This window comes from Rhinichthys klamathensis, unplaced genomic scaffold (assembly GCF_029890125.1).
Source record: "Rhinichthys klamathensis goyatoka isolate OS25496 unplaced genomic scaffold, OSU_Roscu_1.1 h1tg000036l_1, whole genome shotgun sequence".
In the NCBI taxonomy this organism is placed as follows: Eukaryota; Metazoa; Chordata; class Actinopteri; order Cypriniformes; family Leuciscidae; genus Rhinichthys; species Rhinichthys klamathensis.
Genome location: NW_026606584.1, coordinates 5,715,874 through 5,736,156, shown reverse-complemented (window position 1 = coordinate 5,736,156; position 20,283 = coordinate 5,715,874). Strand labels below are relative to the sequence as shown.

The 20,283-nt window shown below is 44.5% G+C and overlaps 1 protein-coding gene across 1 annotated transcript in view; it reads left to right on the top strand.

Annotated features, from left to right (window-relative positions):
- The first annotated feature begins 18,155 nt into the window (after positions 1 to 18,155).
- tnrc6c2 (trinucleotide repeat containing adaptor 6C2) overlaps positions 18,156 to 20,283 on the top strand; it is a 66,400-nt gene continuing 64,272 nt past the window's right edge. The window contains exon 1 of the mRNA XM_056246172.1: positions 18,156 to 18,830. The gene's annotated coding sequence lies outside the window, so the exon portion shown is untranslated. The remainder of the gene's footprint in view (positions 18,831 to 20,283) is intronic.

Below are 20,283 nucleotides of genomic sequence, written 5' to 3'. Positions count from 1 at the left end.
TCCTTCTCCATCGGGTATCTTTAGATATCTCCTTCCATCAGCTCTTCCCGAGTATCTCCTTCCACTGGTCCTATCCAGGTCTCGCTTACCAACAACTCCCTCTGGGTTCCTCCGTTCTCTAGCTTCAACTAGTTACCTCCATCCACTAGTTCTGCCCAAAAACAAATTGCAGTATAAGCAAACAGATCAAACAGAAAAGAAAATGGCAAGAGCAGACAAGCGAACCTAAATGGATCCTTCAAACCAAACAGAAGAAGCAGCCAACAGAGGCGAACAAGGCAAGATGTACAAGATCATCAAGATAGCCTGTAGTAGGTATAGTGGAGCTACTGATGTAAGGCAAATAGGGACAACTCTTTTCATCAGAAGCAGAACAGGAAGCTCGATGGGCAGAACATTTTAGTGAAATCTTGAATAGGCCACCACCAACAGCAGAGGCTGACATGCAAGAAGCAGAAATTGACTTAGATGTCAATATTGCACCACCAGAGAAAGAAGAAATCATCTCAGCTATCAGATCCCTCAAGAACAGAAACGCACCCGGACAAGACAACTTCAACGCAGAGTTGTTACAAGTGGACCCTGAACTTACAGCAAAAAGCAGATACTTTTTGGGAGGAGAAGATACCAGATGACTGGACAGATGGGATATTGTGAAGATTCCTAAAAAGGGTACCCTGAGTAATTGCAACAACTGGCATGGCCTCACCCTTTTGTCAATTCCAAGTAATATTTTTGCGAAGATCATCGCTCAGCGAATCTCAGATGCAGTAGAAAAACAACTCAGGAAAGAACAGGCAAGATTTAGGAAAGGAAGAGGATATGCAGACCAGATATTCACCCTGCACAACCATCATTGAACAGTGCACAGAGTGGCAGAGACAACTTTACTTCAACTTTGTGGACTTCGAGAAAGCTTTTGACAGCATCCACAGGGACAGTCTATGATGTATACTCCACGCATACGGGATTCCTCAACAGATCATCCTTCTTATCAAGAGTTTTCACACTAACTTAACATGTAAAGTAGGAAACAGCAATCACAGTTTCGAAGTGAAGACAAGACACAGACAAGGATGCGTAATGTCAGCAATGCTCTTCAACATGACCATCGACTGGGTGATTAGACAGACAAACAAAGACCAACCAAGATGCATCATATGGACTTTCTTCTCAACACTGGAAAATCTTGACTTTGCTGATGACCTGGCGCTGCTTTCACATACCCACCAGCACATGCAGGAGAAAACATCTCGTCTTAGCACAGCATGTAGGCTTGAAGATCAGTAAGAAGAAAACAGAGGTGATTACACTGAACACCTCCAACCCCTGACCAGTCCAAGTAGAAGGAACATATCTACCCACAACTGAGGAGTTTATTTACCTGGGCAGCACCGTTCTACATGATGGAGGAGCAGGCAGCGACATTAAGAACAATGTGTGGAGATCCTCACAATATAGCACCCACACAAAACTGAGACTGTACCAGAGCTGTGTCCTGTCCACCCTGCTTTACGGCTTTGAATGTTGGAGAATGACAGAGAACGACCTTACCAAATTGTCAACCTTCCACACGAAGAACTTCCGGAGAATTCTCCAAATATTTTGGCCCAAAACCATCTCTAACCAACAACTTCTTGCCCGGTGCAAGCAAGAAGGTATTGACACCATCATTATGAGATGGCAATGGAGATGGATTGGACACGTCATCCGGACACATCATCCGGAGGGAACAAGATGACATCGCCTGGATTGCCCTCTTCTGGACACCAGAGGCTAAACGAAAGAGAGGAAGACCCAATAACACATGGCGTCAAACAGTGGAAGCAGAACTGAAGGCCCTGAGCCACACCTGGGGTACCATTCAGAAGCTGGCACAAAACAGACAGGAGTGGTAAACCTTTGTTGCTGCCATACATGCCACTGGGCATAAACGGCCCTGAAGTGAAGACTGGTTCTGCCCTGACTCCTTTTCCCTCATCTGTTGGACTCCCATAATTCCTCTGTTTCTCCTGATTCCCCAGGAAGTCCTTTTTCTCATGAGCTGCCAGAGCTGTCAACTCTTTATGTCACAGTCACAGAGATTGTGCCAGAGTCTGGTCCTCTTCTGCTTTGGTGGTCACCCATTCCCCCAGCTCCCCTGTGGTGGTCTCATGCTCGGCTATGATGGTCCCCTGCTTTGACAGCTTTGCTGTTGTGCTCTTCTGCTCAGTGTAGCGAATGGCCTTAATCAAATGCCCTAGTCCCCAGAAACATTCCATCTCCCCTGTTGTCAGCGGCCCTAAAACCAGTTCACTTCAAAGGCCGTTATCACCTCTGCTCCCCTGAACGATCTCAGCAAGAGATGTGTGTCTGCAACCCTCAAAGACCGCACAGGAGACCAGACGGCACCAGCCTTTTGGTCAGACTATAGAGATTAACTTCCAATACACAAGGACACTTGTCCAATACACTTCATTCAAACACACAAACTTTCCCAAATGTTTATAGTATTTCTCCTGCGTGTTATACATGCACCTATGTTTTATTAGTTATGACTAGTTATGATTCTTTGGTTATGTTAGAGTAATTTCCAATGTTCATATCCAAAGATGATGTATGTATCACTGCTTTAATGTCTTTGAATCCCCTCTTTCTTGGTATCAAAAGAATCCTCTTTTGATTTTATAATCAATATTGTACAATATGTTATGATAAATTGCATCAGGATATTTGTTACCATAATTTTGTGTAAAGACTGCACAAATTCATGCCACCATGAACATGCAAATGGAGATAAGATGAACAAAGACCTTCTCCAGGTCATCTTAGATTGGTCACCTTACCAGATGGGTGTGAACGGATAGGATCCTTAAAAGTATCTGATTAGGTCAGAACTGGGCTCAACCTCTTTGAGACACCATCCTTCTTCTTCCGGCAACTTCCTCTTCAAGTTAACTTCTTTGGATTCAATTTGGACCACCCCAAGAACCAATTTGGACCACCCCAAGAACCCAAACGAACGCTTCAGCGCACTCCTGGAAAAATCATCAAGAATCCACTGCATCTGGCGCAGCGCCTGCGCCTGAAAATAGGCCACCTTCCGTCAACACAACGGAACTATTTTCAGGCGCTGCGTCATATCATTACGCCTGCTGCTCTCATGGTACGGCAGTGACGTTTCTTGATTATTACGCAGGAATGAGAGTATAGTTCCTAGCCATATCAGCCTAGAAAATCGCAACTTTACATTTTCCGTCGGTCTTAGTGCACGATGTAACTACAGAAGAGTCAAATTTTAAATAGGAAAAATATCGAAACTCTTTGGTCATTTTTTTTTTAGAAATGCTAATAGTCTTGTCCACTCCAATGATGTATGCTAAGCTATGCTAAAAGTGGTACCGCCAGAACCGGAGATCGGCTGAATGGATTCAAAAACGGTAAAACTCAACAGTTTAACTCTGGGGGAGTTGTAAAATGAGCCTATTTCCAAAAAAAGTGGAGTATCCCTTTAAGGTGATCCTGATTCTCTGATGTTTTTTACAGGTTGTGGTTAACTGATTGTAATCTTGCCATTCTCTTTTCTTCTCTCTCTTTCTTCACTTTTCTTTTCTTTCTTGATTCTGTATACAATCTTTGCTTAGTTTAGTTGTGTGTGTAGACTACCGTAGATTCGTTTATTAAACCATTATATTCACACATCACTGTCTCTGTGTTTGCCACTCACAAAAATATCAAAGTCACTTAAACATATTGATCTAGCTACCTATGCTATTACCCTGCTAGTACTTGATTTACTTTAGCTGGAAAAGGTTATTCTTTCTTGGCCAGGAAGATACTATATTTCCTAGAATTAATAATTGATTATGCTTTCTGTTCATTGGATGAACTGATTAAATAATTGTACTATTGATTCTGCTACAATCAATTCTAAAACATTAAAATATTTATAATTAATTATAATTCGTTAAAATTAATTATATATATAAACATATATTTTAAACTGTAATTCCTTACATCAGCCTAACTCTTCAAGGTATCCTGCTCCATTGGTTATCCGCAAAGTGTTCCATTCCACCAGGACTGCACATCCTATAAACATGCAAATATACTCACCACATACACACTGTGGTGTGACTCTTGATCAGGTGTGTTTGTATGCATAAATGTGTGGATCTGTGAGTCAGTTTGTACGTTTATATTCATGCATACTGTCTACCATCATCACCCCCATTCACCAATTCTTGGCTTGTCTAAGGCAGTTGTATTGAAGCAAATTTGATTACATTTCAGATTAGAGCAGCAGAGAGGCGTTTACTGCAGGAGTGAATTATGCACTGCTTTACCCCCTCAGTGTCACCCCTCACTCCCTCTGTTCCTCTGACCTTGGGGGTTATACAAAAGAAAGCTGCATTAATCTCAACGACAACTTGTCAAAAGAGAGAGAGATAGATAGATAGATAGATAGATAGATAGATAGATAGATAGATAGATAGATAGATAGATAGATAGATAGATAGATAGATAGATAGATAGAAAGAGAGAGAGAGAGATGAGGGGTTGTATACCACAGACAGTTACACCTCCAATATCTTTATTTTTCTCCTGCACTCTCCCTTTTTTATCTCTTTTTTCTCCATTCTGTGTCAGCCTGTGGCAAAAGACCTCTGTTTCTCTGCTTCCCAAAAACTAAATTAACCCATTTCCAACCCCTATTACAGCTGTGTACTCCTGAATATCACCCCGCGCCTGAGGGGATAAATGCCTCTAACATTCACAACAGCCGTGGAATTTATCTGTGCTCTTTTGGCAAATAGAGTTCATAGTGTGAGCCTATGGCTTTAGCTCCTCGCATATTAAAGGGGTCCTATTATGCCCTTTTATGAAGTCTTGATTTTGTTTTTGGGGTGTACTAGAATATGTTTTCATGCTTGATTGTTCAAAAAATCCATTATTTTTCACATATTTTAAATTATTACAGCTCCCCTCTATCCAGTCTGGTTGAACGTGTTGTTTTCGATGAAGCCCCTCCTTCCAAAATACAAAAGGTGCTGTGATTGGTTAGCTGGCCCAGTGTGTTGGGATTGGCAGCGCTTAGCGCGTCTTCGGGAAATGTCAAAGTGGATTCTGTTAAATAAAATATCTCCCTTTGGAGTGGACTTTGACCTTTGTAACCTTGCAGACCTTTTTTATGCTCAAACAGCAACATTACAGACTAACTAAAGTCAAAAAGTAAAACAAAATAAAAAATAGGACCCTTTTAAAGGACGAGATTCATACTGTTAACGCAAATCAAAACTGATCAAAACTCAAAGGCTGTTAGCCTCAACACTCATTTTGGACTTTGGGGACTGTAATGAACCAGGTGTCTCCCTATGACTAAAATTGTTACGGCTGATCAGGAACGAACCCAAGCGCAGACAGTATGCGATTACACAAAGTTTATTTACAGACAAAACAGGAAAACAAAACCCACGAGGGGGCAAAACAGGACTGGAACAGGGTTGACAAAACTTGGTAATGACTCGACGGTAAAACAAATCAGCAAACGAAGAGACAGAACTTCTCTGAAGACAATACACTTGACAGGGTACTCACGAGGATGACAAAGATTAGCAAAGCACTCAGACATGAATCACAAGGTAACACAAAGTATAACACACACGATGTATAACAAGATACAACAATGAACCGACACAGGACAGCAAACACAAGGGGATTATAAAGGGAACACTAATGACAAAGACAGGTGAAGCTGACAAGACAAGGACAGGTGAAACTGACTAGACAATAATGACGAGACGAGGATAACAAGGGGGCGGGGTAACGTAACGAGACAACACAAGCACATGGCTCAAAACACAAGACCATGTGCTTGCACACAAAACATGATTCTGTCATGATCCTGCCTCAAGACTAGAGAAAACCAAGGACACGAGGGCAGAATCATGACAGAAATGAAGTCTAGCCAAGCTTTTACATGTTACAGTTTTTCTCCATTGGTTTGGCTCATTTCTTGAAACAGAAATTACATTCTCAAAACAACATGGACAAACCTCCAAACCACTTGGCAATTGTTCACAACAGAATTGAATTTCTCATTCATTTCATCAAATTGCAAATGTCTAAGTACATGTCTCAATGTCTCAGTACATCTTTGCAAATGATTAAGTACAGGTAGCCTACATTTAGCACAATTTCCAAGTGAATAGATCTTGTTGATCTAAACTGATTGTTGATTCTCAGTCTAATGGTTGTTCACTCCAAAACGTGTCAGCGTCATTTCATTGTATAAGTCATCACATGCACAATAGTCTGTTCAATTGTCAAAATTAGTCAAGAATAATGCCATGAATACCATATATGAATCCCTTGGAACATTTGATAAATTTATTGCAGCAATTGACAGTCAGGTGAAACTAACTTGACTAACTGTCACGGTTGGGGAATTCATTGACGCCTCCTTGCGCTGTGTGTGTGTGTATTTGTGTATGTATGGATGTGTGTGTGTGGGCGTGGTCGCTGATTATTCGCCGGGGTTATCAGCAACAGGTGTTGTGCATTACCGCTGTCTACTTATACTCACCTCGTGCGTCTTGTGTTTGTCAGATTGTTGTTTTGTGGATGTTTCTGTTGTGTTCCTGTCTCTTCGGCTCCCTGTGTTTCTTGCCTTGGTCCTCGTCTGGAAGTTCGCCGTTGCAGTTCTGTGTCTTCACTCTTCACCAACACTGGGTTCGTCACTTCACGTCTTGACCATCGGATCGAGTTGTCCACGCAAGCCTGCGCTGCCATTGTCATCATTGCTTTCATCGGACACCACCACCGCACGGAGAAGGATCTTGTGATCTACCTACCTCACTTATGAACTGCATCTGATTTCTCCTATTCCTCTGAGAACGTGGTCTGCTTCACTTCACTCTGAGACTGTTGCTATTCTTTCCAATAAAGAGCTGTTTTACTTGCTATTGTCCCCGTTATCCTTACGTTACACTAACAAAGGAGTTTCACACATCTCAGATGACCAATCAAACAGTATGTTTAGTTACCTGACAGGTGCTGTCCATGACTGTGAATGCTGCCAAACATGTATGTAAAGAGCTTGACCACGCAGGACCAGTACAGTTTATGAACATGGAGGCACCTGGCCAAGTAAATGAACAAGGGCAACTGTCTGCTCGAGGAAGAGGAGGAGGAGGAGTAAGGGTGCGTGGTGGTGGAATAGGGGGAAGAGGCCGAGGAGCACGAAGACACCATGGACGATAGAGTACGGTGGCCAGGAGAGGGAGGGTGAGGACAGCGACCAGTGAAGAACTGTTAGTTGTGAAACCCCAGCTTTATTTACAGCACTGTAGGCTACATATCATTTTCATTGTTTTTTGTTTGTGTGTCTATATTACAGTATATTATGCTGTATACATTTTCTTTTTACTCTGATGTATGGAAGTTACTTTATGTGTGTGAATGATAATGGTTACAATTTCCTTGGCAGTATGAGTGTGTGATGTCAAACCTTGGATGTCAAACTCTTACCCTAAAATCCTATTTTTTTTTTTTTTTCAGTTTTATACACAATTGTATTCTGTTAGCTAGACTAAAAACAGTATAGTAACCATTGTCAATAAAGGACTAGGCTAAGGCTGAAAGGTGGACATGGGGGATATTTCAATGGTCCTCTGCATAGTGACAAAACATCTAAACATTTTGACTTGCAGGGCTTACACAATGCCAAAGGGACGAAGCATTTTGGGGGCACTGACTGTTTAAATGAGAAAGAAATTTAGTTTTGACACATGAGTGAACTGTTTTGGGAGAGGTATGAGCTTTTGCAGGTGAACCATGGTGTTGTGCTGAACTGTAAGACTGTTTTGCCAAATGATCTTAGAGTTTTGAGAATGTAATTTCTGTTTCAAGAAATGAGCCAAACCAATGGAGAAAAACTGTAAGAGGTATCAACGGTTCTTGTATAAGGCCATTTTATAGATTAGTACTGCATGGAAATTGCTTGGTGCAAACTTGCAGAATGGTTTGAGAATGGGCAACAATAGTCAAGTCACCTTTATTTATATAGCGCTTTTTACAATACAGATTGTATCAAAGCAGCTTCACAGTGATAACATGAAAATAATACAACAAAGTTTGTTTCTAGAAGAAAATTGCATCAACGTCCACCTCAGTAAGGCAGATCAATAATATTGTTGAATATTAAATGTCCCCAACTAAGCAAGCCAAAAGCCAAGGCAACAGTGGCAAGGAAACAAAACTCCATCAGGTGACAGAATGGAGAAAAAAACCTTGGGAGAACCCAGACTCAGTCGGGGGCCAGTTCTCCTCTGGCCAACAGAGACAGTAAACAGAGAGACAAATATTAGCGAAGACGCCATCCTTCTTATGATGTACCAAGTACATCAGGATTTACGGGAAGTGTTCCCGATTCCGGCTGATCTAAACTATGTAGCCTAATTTTGAATTAAGGAAGTCTATAGTGTGTTATGTGTATGCTAGGCCAAAGAGATGTGTTTTTAGTCTAGATTTGAACTGACAGAGTGTGTCTGCTTCCCGGACAATGTTAGGAAGATTTTTCCAGAGTTTTGGTGCTAAATAGGAAAAGGATCTACCGCCAGCAGTCGATTTTGATATTCTAGGTATTATCAACTGGCCGGAATTTCGAGAACGCAATAGGCGTGAAGGACTATAATGCGCTAAGAACTCGCTCAAGTACTGCAGAGCTAAACCATTTAGTGCTTTGTAAGTAATCATCAATATTTTTAAATTTATACGATGTTTAATAGGCAGCCAATGCAGTGTTGACAGAACCGGGCTAATATGGTCATATTTCCTGGTTCTGGTAAGAACTCGAACCTAGGAACCAGAACCAGACTGAGATGGTGCTCATGCTCATGCAGCCTGTGCCCAAATGTTGAATCATTAAAGTGTCATGAAGTGAATAGACTGAGAATCAACAATCAGTAGATCAAGTTCTATTCACTTGGAAATTGTGCTAAATGTAGGCTACCTGTACTTAATCATTTGCAAAGATGTACTGAGACATTGAGACATGTACTTAGACATTTGCAATTTGATGAAATGAATGAGAAATTCAATTCTGTTGTGAACAATTGCCAAGGGGTTTGGAGGTTTGTCCATGTTGTTTTGAGAATGTAATTTCTGTTTCAAGAATTGAGCCAAAGCAATTGAGAAAAAACTGTAATATGTTCATACATTTACAAGCACTACAGTCTCTGAAAAAAAAAACACGTCAGTTTAACACGGAAAGAATAAAGGCATAGTAACTTTTTTTTATTCTTCTTTGAATTCTCTGTATAAATAATTGTCTTCTGAGTATCAGAATAATTCATCATATTATCCCGTTCTTGATCAGATGTACGGCTGTATCATTGTCAAATATATATACTTGTACAATATATATTTCATTTGAAGAAGATGTGTGAAGAAATATGTCCGTAAAAAATTTAAACAGGCTCGCTGCAGTCAGTAGATCTATGATCCGCATTGCGAGTGTTGTTATCCTCATCATGGCATTCTGTGCAGAAACCGCTCTCATGCATGCTCCACATGTTGTTGTTAGTCATATTTCCCATGTATTTGCAGTCAAACTTCAGCTCTAAACGCATTGCGGGAAAAATGCAAACAACACTCTTGTGTTACTAAGGAAATATACACTTACGACACATGTGGCTGAAGGACAACAACACAGCAGAACAGACAGAGAGTAAAATGAGCAGCGGTCTTTTGTGACATTTGAATTCTCAGTTCAATGCAATCTCATTCTCATGCATACTACGGCACATGGATTGGATTGAACAAGCTCTTTCTCAGGAATAAATGCAGAAAGCACACAGAACCGGCTGATGTCAGCTCGTTCGTCCAGCCCCTACTGGAGCCCCGGCAGCCAATCACCACTCCAGATCTTGCCGGTATTACGGTATTATTGCTCCGACTTTGCTTTTCAAACCCGAAGACAGAAATTGCTCTAAAAAAAGAAAAAATAACTAATTTCCACTTATGAATAAACTTAATGAGTACCTTTGGTGTTTTCAATGATGTGTAGTCTGTACATATCTGTTCACATCTCAAAAGATGTGTTTTGGGGCTTTTATGACCCTTTAAAATATTTTTAAACACCTTCTGGTTCCCTTTCGAGAGGTTCCTCTTATTGCGTAAGAAGCTTACGCTATGGGAAAACTCCTTTTCTCGAGAAATATTGAAGTCTTTATGTAAAACGCATTGCAGCTGCACAGCATACAGCAATGAGCGAGGGAGCTCGGTCATTGGCTGTGCTGCGGCAACTGCACGAACCAATGACGGGGCGACTCTGAACCCGCTTCCAATGAGCGTGCTTCGCGCCCGCGCGCGTCAGAGCCCGCCAAGATGGGCGTGGCCAAGGGCTATATATTGAGCGCCCCGTCGTCTGAGTTCTTTAGATTTAATCTCCTTCAGCAAAGAACCTTCTCTTCGCTGGATCTTCCGGATTTCTTGGAGTCTTTTCGCCGCCGCCGTCGACAAGCCTACAGCAGGACTGCTTCGAGGACGCCGGCGCCTTCAGCTGCCTTCGATCGCCTTCTGCTAAGCCATCCGGCGCGCATCATCCTATATCCTTTTCAAAGCTTTCAGTGTTCGCCCCCGCGACAATTTTCTAAAAGAGCAAATTGTCAAGGCGTTGTTTCAAATGCCCTCCTGCGCCTTGTGTCGAGGCCCTCTTCAGGACGGGGATCGTCACATCATTTGTGCCCGCTGCCTGGGACCGGACCACGCAGAGGCTGCCCTTACTCGAGGCGGATGTCCCGAGTGTGACGCCCTGGGCCTCACCGAGCTGCGCGCTCGCTTCGCCGTTTTCACCGCGAAAGAGCCCACCTCTTCCGTGCTGCCATCTCCTCTGGTCGAGCCGCGAAAGAAAAAGCGCCGCTCACAGAGGCCGCCAGAGCACGCGGTTTGCAGTGATGTCACGCCGGGCCAATCCCCGCGTGCTTCACCACCACCCGAAGACTCCCCGCCGCCAGTCCAGTTCACACAGGCGGACCAGCACCCCTCCAGCGGAGCGATGGGGCTCGTCTCGTTTGGCGCGTCAGGGGATGACGATGACAAGGATGACAGCTTTTCCTGTGATGCTGCATCAGACGACTGGCCGGGTTCGTCCTTCGACCCCGCGCCATCGACATTAGCGGGCACGAGCGCGGGCTCCAGCATGGACTCGGAGATCGTCCGCATCCTTTCTAAGGCCGTGGAAGACCTCGGGCTCGATTGGTCTTCCCCGGAAGAACCCGCCCGCAGCCGACTGGACGAGTGGTTCCTGCAGGGGCGCCGGCAGGCCCCTCGACAAAGGGGCCTCCTTCTTCCCGGAAGTTCACGACGAACTCACGAAGTCGTGGAAAGCCCCGCACTCCGCTCGCCTAAAGCCTTCTTTTTCTTTGTCGCTCTCCTCTGTGGACGGCGCGAAAGAAAGAGGCTATGAGGGGCCTCTGCCCCTCGAGGAGGCTGTGGCCAATCATCTGTGTCCACCCTCCAACGCTGGATGGAAAGCTAAAGCTTCTCATCCCTTGAAGCCTTGCCGGTCTACTTCAGCTCTCGCCGGTCGCGCATACGCCGCCGCCGGCCAAGCTGCATCATCGCTTCACTCTATGGCTGTCCTCCAGGTGTTCCAAGCTAAACTTCTCCGCAGTATGGACGAGTCTGGACCCGATCCTAAAGCATTCAAGGACCTGCGCAGCGCCACTGACATAGCACTGCGAGCTACAAAAGCCACCGCCCAATCCATCGGCCGTGCTATGGCTAACCTGACTGTCCTTGAGCGCCATCTGTGGCTAACGCTAACAGAGATGAAGGATGCAGATAAGGCGTCATTTCTCGACGCGCCTATCTCCCAAAGCGGCCTGTTTGGACCAGCGGTGAAGGAGTTCGCCGAGCGCTTCACCGAAGCCCGTAAGGATTCACAGGCTATGCGTCACTTCCTGCCCAAGCGGTCTAGCTCATCGCAGAGCCGCCAAAGACCGCCTCAGCAGCAGCGAGCTAAGACGGCGCCTCCCGTCTCTCAGCCCAGACCTGAAACGGATTTTCGACGCCGCTCGCGCTCTGCCAACAGGAAGCAACCGCCCGAGCGACGGGGACCTCGGCCCAAGATTGTGCTGAACCCAGAGCCTTGTAAGTCCTCCTAGCTACAGGGAGAAAAAGGGAGAGCGCGTGTCTCGCAAGAGCCGGACCGTTCTCTCCAAAACGTTTAAAACATTACCCAGTCCCCTTACAGGCGGCTGGAAATGTCTATACAGCAGCCAATGTGCCAGCCACACAGCTCGCCCACCTGCAAACAAACGCCGTTTTTACGGCGACACACAGAAATCACATAAAGAGCCATTTTCTGCCTGTGTCATTAAAGGGTCACGTGTCCACACCAAAGTGCGCATTCCCACATATCAAAACTGTCAACGCAGTGCCAAATGTTTTCCCAGCTCAAGCTGGACGCCCCATAAATGTAGATTGTGTGCCAACTGTCACGTATGCACCACTACACACAAGCACTGTTCCCACAGTTATAAACACTTCCCCAGTAAAAGCGGGAAGCTGTATAAGAGTAGCGCGTGTGCCCGCTGTTATGCACGCACCCCAACTCACAAACACTGTTTATATGACCAAAAACCTCCCACCATGAGCGGGAAGTTTTATGAAAGTGGCACGCGTGCCTACCACAGTCTATGCACCCCCACCCATAAGCACTGCCCATACAGTGTTAAACATTTCCCCATCTCACTCTGTGAGCATTACGGCGAGCGTGCCTGTAATCTCACACGCACCCCTGCACTCGGCATTCAACAAAGCTGCTCAGCGCGCGCCCGCGCCGCTGAGAGCTGTAAGCTCGGTATTAGCACAGAGAGATTCGCTGGCGGGAGCCATACGTCACTGCGACACGCCCCCAGCCAGCATTCAGCCCATATCTGTGCGAGCGAAAGCTTGGGAAAATATCCCCGACATGCCGAAATGGGTTTTGAACATAATAAAACACGGTTACTCGCTTCAATTCGCTCGCAGACCGCCCCGCTTCACAGCAGTGGTCGAGACGAAAGTGAGATTCGCTTTCGAGGGACAGTCATACCAGTACACAGTACTACCATTCGGCCTGTCACTGGCACCCCGTACATTTACGAAATGTATGGATGCAGCACTTTCCCCCCTGAGGCAGCGGGGAGTGCGAATACTGAATTATCTCGACGATTGGCTAATCCTAGCACAATCAGAGAGCCAGTTAGTGACAAACAGATCTTGGATTATCAGTCATCTAGATTGCCTGGGTCTAAGAATCAATTTTGCAAAGAGCATGGTATCTCCCAGCCAGAATATTTCTTTTCTGGGAATAGTGCTAGACTCAGTGCAGATGACGGCGCGCCTCTCGTCAGAGCGCGCGCTCACTATCCGGCGCCTTGCAACATCGTTCAGAGCGGGTGCGCGCGCCCCCGTCAAACGATTTCAAAGGATGCTCGGTCTCATGGCCTCAGCATCAGCTGTACTCCAGCTAGGATTGTTGCACATGCGTCCTCTCCAACGCTGGCTCAAAAGCCGTGTCCCCACTCACGCGTGGCGCTCGGGCCACTTTTTAATCAGAGCGAATTACGGCTGCATAAAAGCCCTGACGCCCTGGAAGGCTGTCGACTGGTATCAGTCCGGCGTGAGTTTGGGCGTGAACACAAGGAGAAAAATGATCACGACAGATGCCTCCAAAATAGGCTGGGGGGCCCTTTACGAGGGCAGGCCTGTCTCCGGCTTGTGGTCAAACCCGGAGAAGTGCCTACATATAAACTGTCTGGAATTGAAAGCGGTCGCTTTGGCTCTCAGAGCCCTGCTCCCGTACCTGAAGGACGAGCACGTCCTAGTCCGAACGGACAACATGACGGTAGTCTCGCATATAAATCGTCAGGGTGGACTCAGATCGAGCTCCCTGCACTCGATGGCCAGGGAGCTCCTCCTATGGTCCCAGCGCAACCTGCGCTCGCTGAGAGCAGCGCATGTGCCAGGTGTTCTGAACCAGGGAGCGGACATGCTGTCCAGAGACAAAGTTCTCCCAGGAGAATGGTCTCTCCACCCCCTGACGATTCAGTGGTTATGGCAACCCTTTGGCAGAGCAGAGGTCGACCTCTTTGCCTCCAAGGAAAATGCGCACTGCCCTCTCTTCTTTTCAAAGAGCACAGACGCGCTCGCCCAAGTCTGGCCGAGCCGCCCGCTGTATGCCTTCCCTCCGGTCGCGATGCTACCTCAGGTCATCAGTCGGATCAGGGAGGAGAAATGTGCAGTGCTCCTGGTAGCCCCACTCTGGAAGAACCAGACGTGGTTTCCAGAACTGATGCAGATGATGCAATCTGCCCCATGGCCGATTCCACTGAGGCTAGATCTCCTCAGGCAGGCCAACGGGATGATCCTCCATCCCCGCCCCGATCTGTGGGCCCTCCATGCGTGGCCCCTCAACGGATTCCCGGGCACCTCCCCAGTGGAGTGTTGAGAACCATCACTGAGGCGCGAGCGCCCTCTACGAGGCGCTTATATGCCCAGAAATGGAAGGTGTTCAGTGACTGGTGTAAATCCAGGAACCTGAATCCTGAGATATGCGAAGTACCGAGTGTGCTCGTTTTCTTACAAGAGCTGTTGGAGGCAGGCCGCACCCCCTCCACGCTCAAAGTATATGTGGCTGCCATAGCGGCATCACATGACCCTGTGGAAGGCCGCACACTAGGGAAAAACTACCTAGTTGTTCGTTTCCTGAGGGGCGCCAGGAGGATAAATCCCCCACGCCCCCCCTCGGTGCCGATTTGGGACCTGGCCACGGTCCTGGACGCACTTAAACGTGCCCCGTTCGAACCCCTCCGAACTGTGCACCTTAAACAGCTCTCGCTCAAAACTGCTCTCTTGCTGGCTCTCGCCTCGGTCAAGAGAGTGGGCGACCTGCACGCGCTGTCATCAAGCGCTACCTGCCTGGAGTTTGGACCTAACGACAGCAGGGTTGTCCTCAGGCCAAAACACGGGTATATTCCTAAGGTGCTCTCTACTCCTTTCAGAGCACAGGTGATATCTTTGGCCGCGCTATCGTCTCCAGCAGACGAAAGCGACGCTAATTTACTCTGCCCGGTCAGGGCACTCAAAGTATATTTGGAACGATCTGCCCTGTTCAGACAGACAGAGCAGTTGTTCGTATGCTTTGGCGGCCGCACTAAAGGTCTGGCTGTCTCAAAGCAAAGAATATCGCGCTGGATAGTTGATGCTATAGCGCTGGCTTATGAAGCCAAGGGCCTTCAGTGCCCCTTGGGCATCAGAGCTCACTCTACGAGAGGCATGGCCTCCTCGTGGGCGTGGTCGAGTGGGATACCCATTCAAGATATTTGTGCAGCGGCAGGCTGGGCCTCGCCGTCAACATTTATCAGGTTTTATAACCTACAGGTCCCCTCATTGCACTCCAACATACTGTCGGTCTAGCTGCGCATAGGCTGGAGTGTGTACATGCTGAACATTATCTCCTCCCTTATAGGGTCCGTCTCTGACTGACTTAGAGGATTTTTCATGCATATCAGTACATGAGAATGTGCTTATGTGTGTTTCTCTGGGCGCCCATTGGGCCGTTCCACATTGTCCCTTATAAAACCCGCCTTCGGCCGGCTCGTGGATAATTACTTTGCTTAAAGGCTCAGGCATCTGCCTCCGGCTTAATAGAGCGAAGTCAGCACGCACAGCGTTTTACATGGCGTTCCCATAGCGTAAGCTTCTTACGCAATAAGAGGAACCTCTCGAAAGGGAACGACTCGGTTACTAACGTAACCTCGGTTCCCTGAGAAGAGGGAACGAGTATTGCGTAAGCTGCCGTGCTTGTGCTTGGTCAGTTCGCTTCAGTCGATTGAACCTAAAGAACTCAGACGACGGGGCGCTCAATATATAGCCCTTGGCCACGCCCATCTTGGCGGGCTCTGACGCGCGCGGGCGCGAAGCACGCTCATTGGAAGCGGGTTCAGAGTCGCCCCGTCATTGGTTCGTGCAGTTGCCGCAGCACAGCCAATGACCGAGCTCCCTCGCTCATTGCTGTATGCTGTGCAGCTGCAATGCGTTTTACATAAAGACTTCAATATTTCTCGAGAAAAGGAGTTTTCCCATAGCGTAAGCTTCTTACGCAATACTCGTTCCCTCTTCTCAGGGAAACGAGGTTACGTTAGTAACCGAGTCGTTTTTAACAATATCCAATGGCAAACTGATCTTAGAGCCAGAACCAGTGATCTCTAGAATATTGCTCTGACTAATTTTTGTAAAATCCAGTCAAGATGAGTATATCCCCTGTATAGGCCTATGTTGGTTAGCTGCTTGACAGTAGGCTGAACCCGAGGAAACCAACCAAATATAATTATTGATCTGACGAGGATAGGTGCTAAGTTATATACTGTAATGACCGATATATTTACAGTGATTTATAAGCAGGGTTTTTGTTGTTAAAATTATTCTTTGTGTCTTGTATCAGAAATGTAACGTGTTTATATATAAGGAAGAACTATAGTATGTAAAATTCCACAATGAAATGTTGATGAATTGTTGTGTTTCTTTGATTTCTTCTTTACATTTCTGGTTACACTTTATTTTAAGGTGACGTAGTTACATTGTACTTACTCAAATAAGTACTGAGTAATATTAATTAACCGGTACTAGGCTAGAGTTACGGTTAGGGTTTGGTTTACTTGTAATTATGCATAATTTACTATTATTATAAAGTGGACATGTAGTAACGTGTAACTACGTCACCTTAAAATACAGTGTTACCAAATTTCTTATATTTGGTATATCCACTTGTGCTCAAGCTGACTGTTGACACTGCATGTTTTTTTGTGCTAAACCTGATGATCCAAAGAGCATCCTGTAAGGAAGGAAATCTGACATGGCCAATAACACAATTTTGCATACATTTGATTAGTGACCTAGAAATAGTGCAGATACAGAATAGTCTAATATATACATCCTTTAAACTTTATTTATAGATTTTCATTGTGATCTCAGAATTTAGGATTCAATTGCATATAATTTTTTTTATTTAAACTGAATTATGACCATTAAAAAAAAAAAACCTTACATGCGTCTGGTGATAGATTAAACACAGGTAACACAAACAGGTATAATGACACCTTCATAAGTGATAGACCAACCCCCCCCCCCCTCTCTCCCTCTCCCTCTCCTCTCTCTCCCTCTCTCCCTCTCTCTCTCTCTCTCTCTCTCTCTCTCTCTCACTCTCTCTGTCCAATGGTCATTATCCTCTTTTCCCTGTTCACTTCCAGGTTCTTGAAACAAAGACAGTCCTTATTAGCTCCTCATTATTCATTTAAATCCATGAAAGCAATCAATTAAACTTAAGTGTGCAATAAATCAGATTAACCAGTCGAGTCCCAAAACACCATAAAACCAGCACTGGACTGATTTTCCATAATTAGTTTGATGAGAGAGGCTGAGCCACGACAGTGGCCATTTTGTTATTAAAAGTAATGATTTTTTTTTTTTTTATGTAATTCAATATGTTGTGCTGATTTATTTTAATTTCAAATCAAAATCTAAATAGCTACATAAACAAAATGAGACACTGTCTTGTTTTCTTTCACTAGCCCTTTTTGTCCCATTGGAAATTACAACAACACGAGCTAACCTGGATCCTGCTGCATGAATCTTCTCTCTTTCTCTTTTGTAGCCTATTTCAAAATCCCACAGTAGGAACCACACTAAACAGTGGCCAGGGTCCATACAACATGGGATCAACCCTGGATGTAGGCTACGTTATATCCTTTTTAATGCAGATTAAATTGCAAACCAACTTCTTAGACAGACAGACAGACAGATAGATAGATAGATAGATAGATAGATAGATAGATAGATAGATAGATAGATAGATAGATAGATAGATAGATAGATAGATAGACAGACAGACAGACAGACAGACAGACAGACAGACAGACAGACAGACTGTGTTTGTTTGTGTACAGAACGTGCAGTGGTCTCAGCTGAACGCCCATTCCAGCCCTTGTGAATTCAACTGGACGCTTTGAAACCTTTTATGGGCGGTGCTCCGCACTAAAACCAGTGCGCTTGCTTATTGGTTGGTCAAACGTCATATGGAAATGACTTCAGTGGCGAAACTCCTCCCACCGTAGTTGAGCTGCACGTCTGCTGTGTTGATACCGAACAAAATGGCTGCAGAGGCTTGATCCTAACCCGACACTCTCAGCGCTTTCTCCGGACACTCCGCACTTATCCTTGGATATTTCCGCTGTCATTTGAAAAACGTCGCTGGATTTCTTCACACGACTGCAGGCAGACTGCTTGCCTCATCGCTCGCTGTCTTTATTTTTGCACTTTACTGAAGCAGCTCCCTCGCATCGTATCTGTCAGTCTACCAGACAGTAGCAGCTTCAAACTGCCCTCTTCATTTTGCACCATAGATCAGATGCTATTACTGATGACCAATTTATGCCACTGTACTTAACAAACTGCCTCGCCGTTTTAATGTATTTTTTCTCTTTTCGAAGGGATTTAGTAGCGTCATGTAAATGTCGTCTGATGTTTTTTCAGCATGCATGCATCTATAATCTCCATCAGAGCCCAAAGCTCTAAGTCTGCATAGAGATTTTCATTTGCATATTCAATTTTGTGTTTATTTTTATTCTGCTGCCTTTTTGGGACACGTTCGGAAGTTCAGCTGCTCATTCAGTACAGTGTTAGTTGGGTCTGTCTGTTTTTACGGGTATTTCTTTTTCGGAAAAAAGGCCTTTTCGTACCGCTGTACGACATGCAACACTTTTTTACTGAAAGCTGCCAAAGGTCGACTTGTGAATAAAAAGGTAAGTTGAAATATTGTCTCTGTCTCAACCTATTAGGCTGCTGACTCCTAACATCTATCTATGGCGACAAACATCTAGGTAGGCAGCTCACTATTATTTAATATTTGATTTAATATTTAATCACACTGTATCTAAAACGGACTGTGAGTCTAACCCTTTAGATACATTTGTGTGTTGTAACGGTAGCCGTTAAATATCTGGGCTGGTAAATTACTTAAAAGGTTCCAACTCAGCGCTAGAGTGACCATAAAGAAGCTTAACCAAGTTACTGCAGCAGACATACTGAGCCTGTAATGTGTTTACTGTTATTTACTTACTTAACGCGTCTGGTAAATGGCTAGTTTAGATTTTTCCAACTGCTGCTTAGTCGTGTAATCTTCTATTCCTTATTTAGACTGAAAGAATCCTAGGGTTTATTTTTAATTATTTTTGCAAATCGTTCTGTTTGTTTGCTTTTTTATTTATTTATTTATCTAGACACTGTGCTAATATACGTTAATTAGCCTACCAAGCTACCACAATTGCATAGTAATGAATTGATTCCTGTATTTTGTTGCAAAGTTTATTATGATAATTTCTCTTTAAGGGGAGTCATACACTGTCAACATCGAAAAAATACTGTAAAATGCAACAGCAATTGTGGGTGTTTTCCTGTGTTGAAGTGTTAGAAAATGAAGGTCTTGATGGACGCCTGTTACTTAAAATAATAGAATCTGTGAACAGCTAATATCACATGCATCTGGTCCTATTAAACAGTACAGTTAACAGGAAACAACAAAACCCTCCAATTAACAGGTTCATCACTGCTGCCATATTCCTTCCTTCATACTAAGGAGATGTATGAATTCACCAGGATGTTACATTTCTGTTGATTATAGTTTCCAGCAGAATGACACAAAGAGGACAACCTTTAAGTTCAGTGGCATATGTTTTACAGTAAAGAGAAATCAATAATAGACTGTAAAGTCTTGGCTTTGTTGACTCAAAAAGTCCTAGCTCAGTTCAGCTGTTTATACCCAGGGTCATTTGGATCACCTTGTGAAAATAAATAAATGTCACTATTATTTGCCAATTAGTTAAGAGAAGTTGGATATTTTTGCTTTTCAAAAAATTAAACTGAAATCATTTTTGGAAATCTTTGCTCTATGTATTTAGATTTATCATCCTTTATCATCCTACTCTCCTGATATTCTAGTACTTTTTTTGTCCATATAGTCTTCATATTCTTTTGTAGCTTGTGTGCATAATTGAGAACCATAATTTAATTTTTTGATCTATTTTTCTCTCTTGAAAATCATGTCACACTTGGCTGATGCTAGTGATAAAATGAATTGGGCAATTCACTTGTAATTCATAACCTATCTACCCTTTGAGTGTTTGTTACTCAGCCTTAATTATATATCACACCAAAGCTCCTTTGCTCCAATACACCGAGATTCAGCTCCCCCATCGT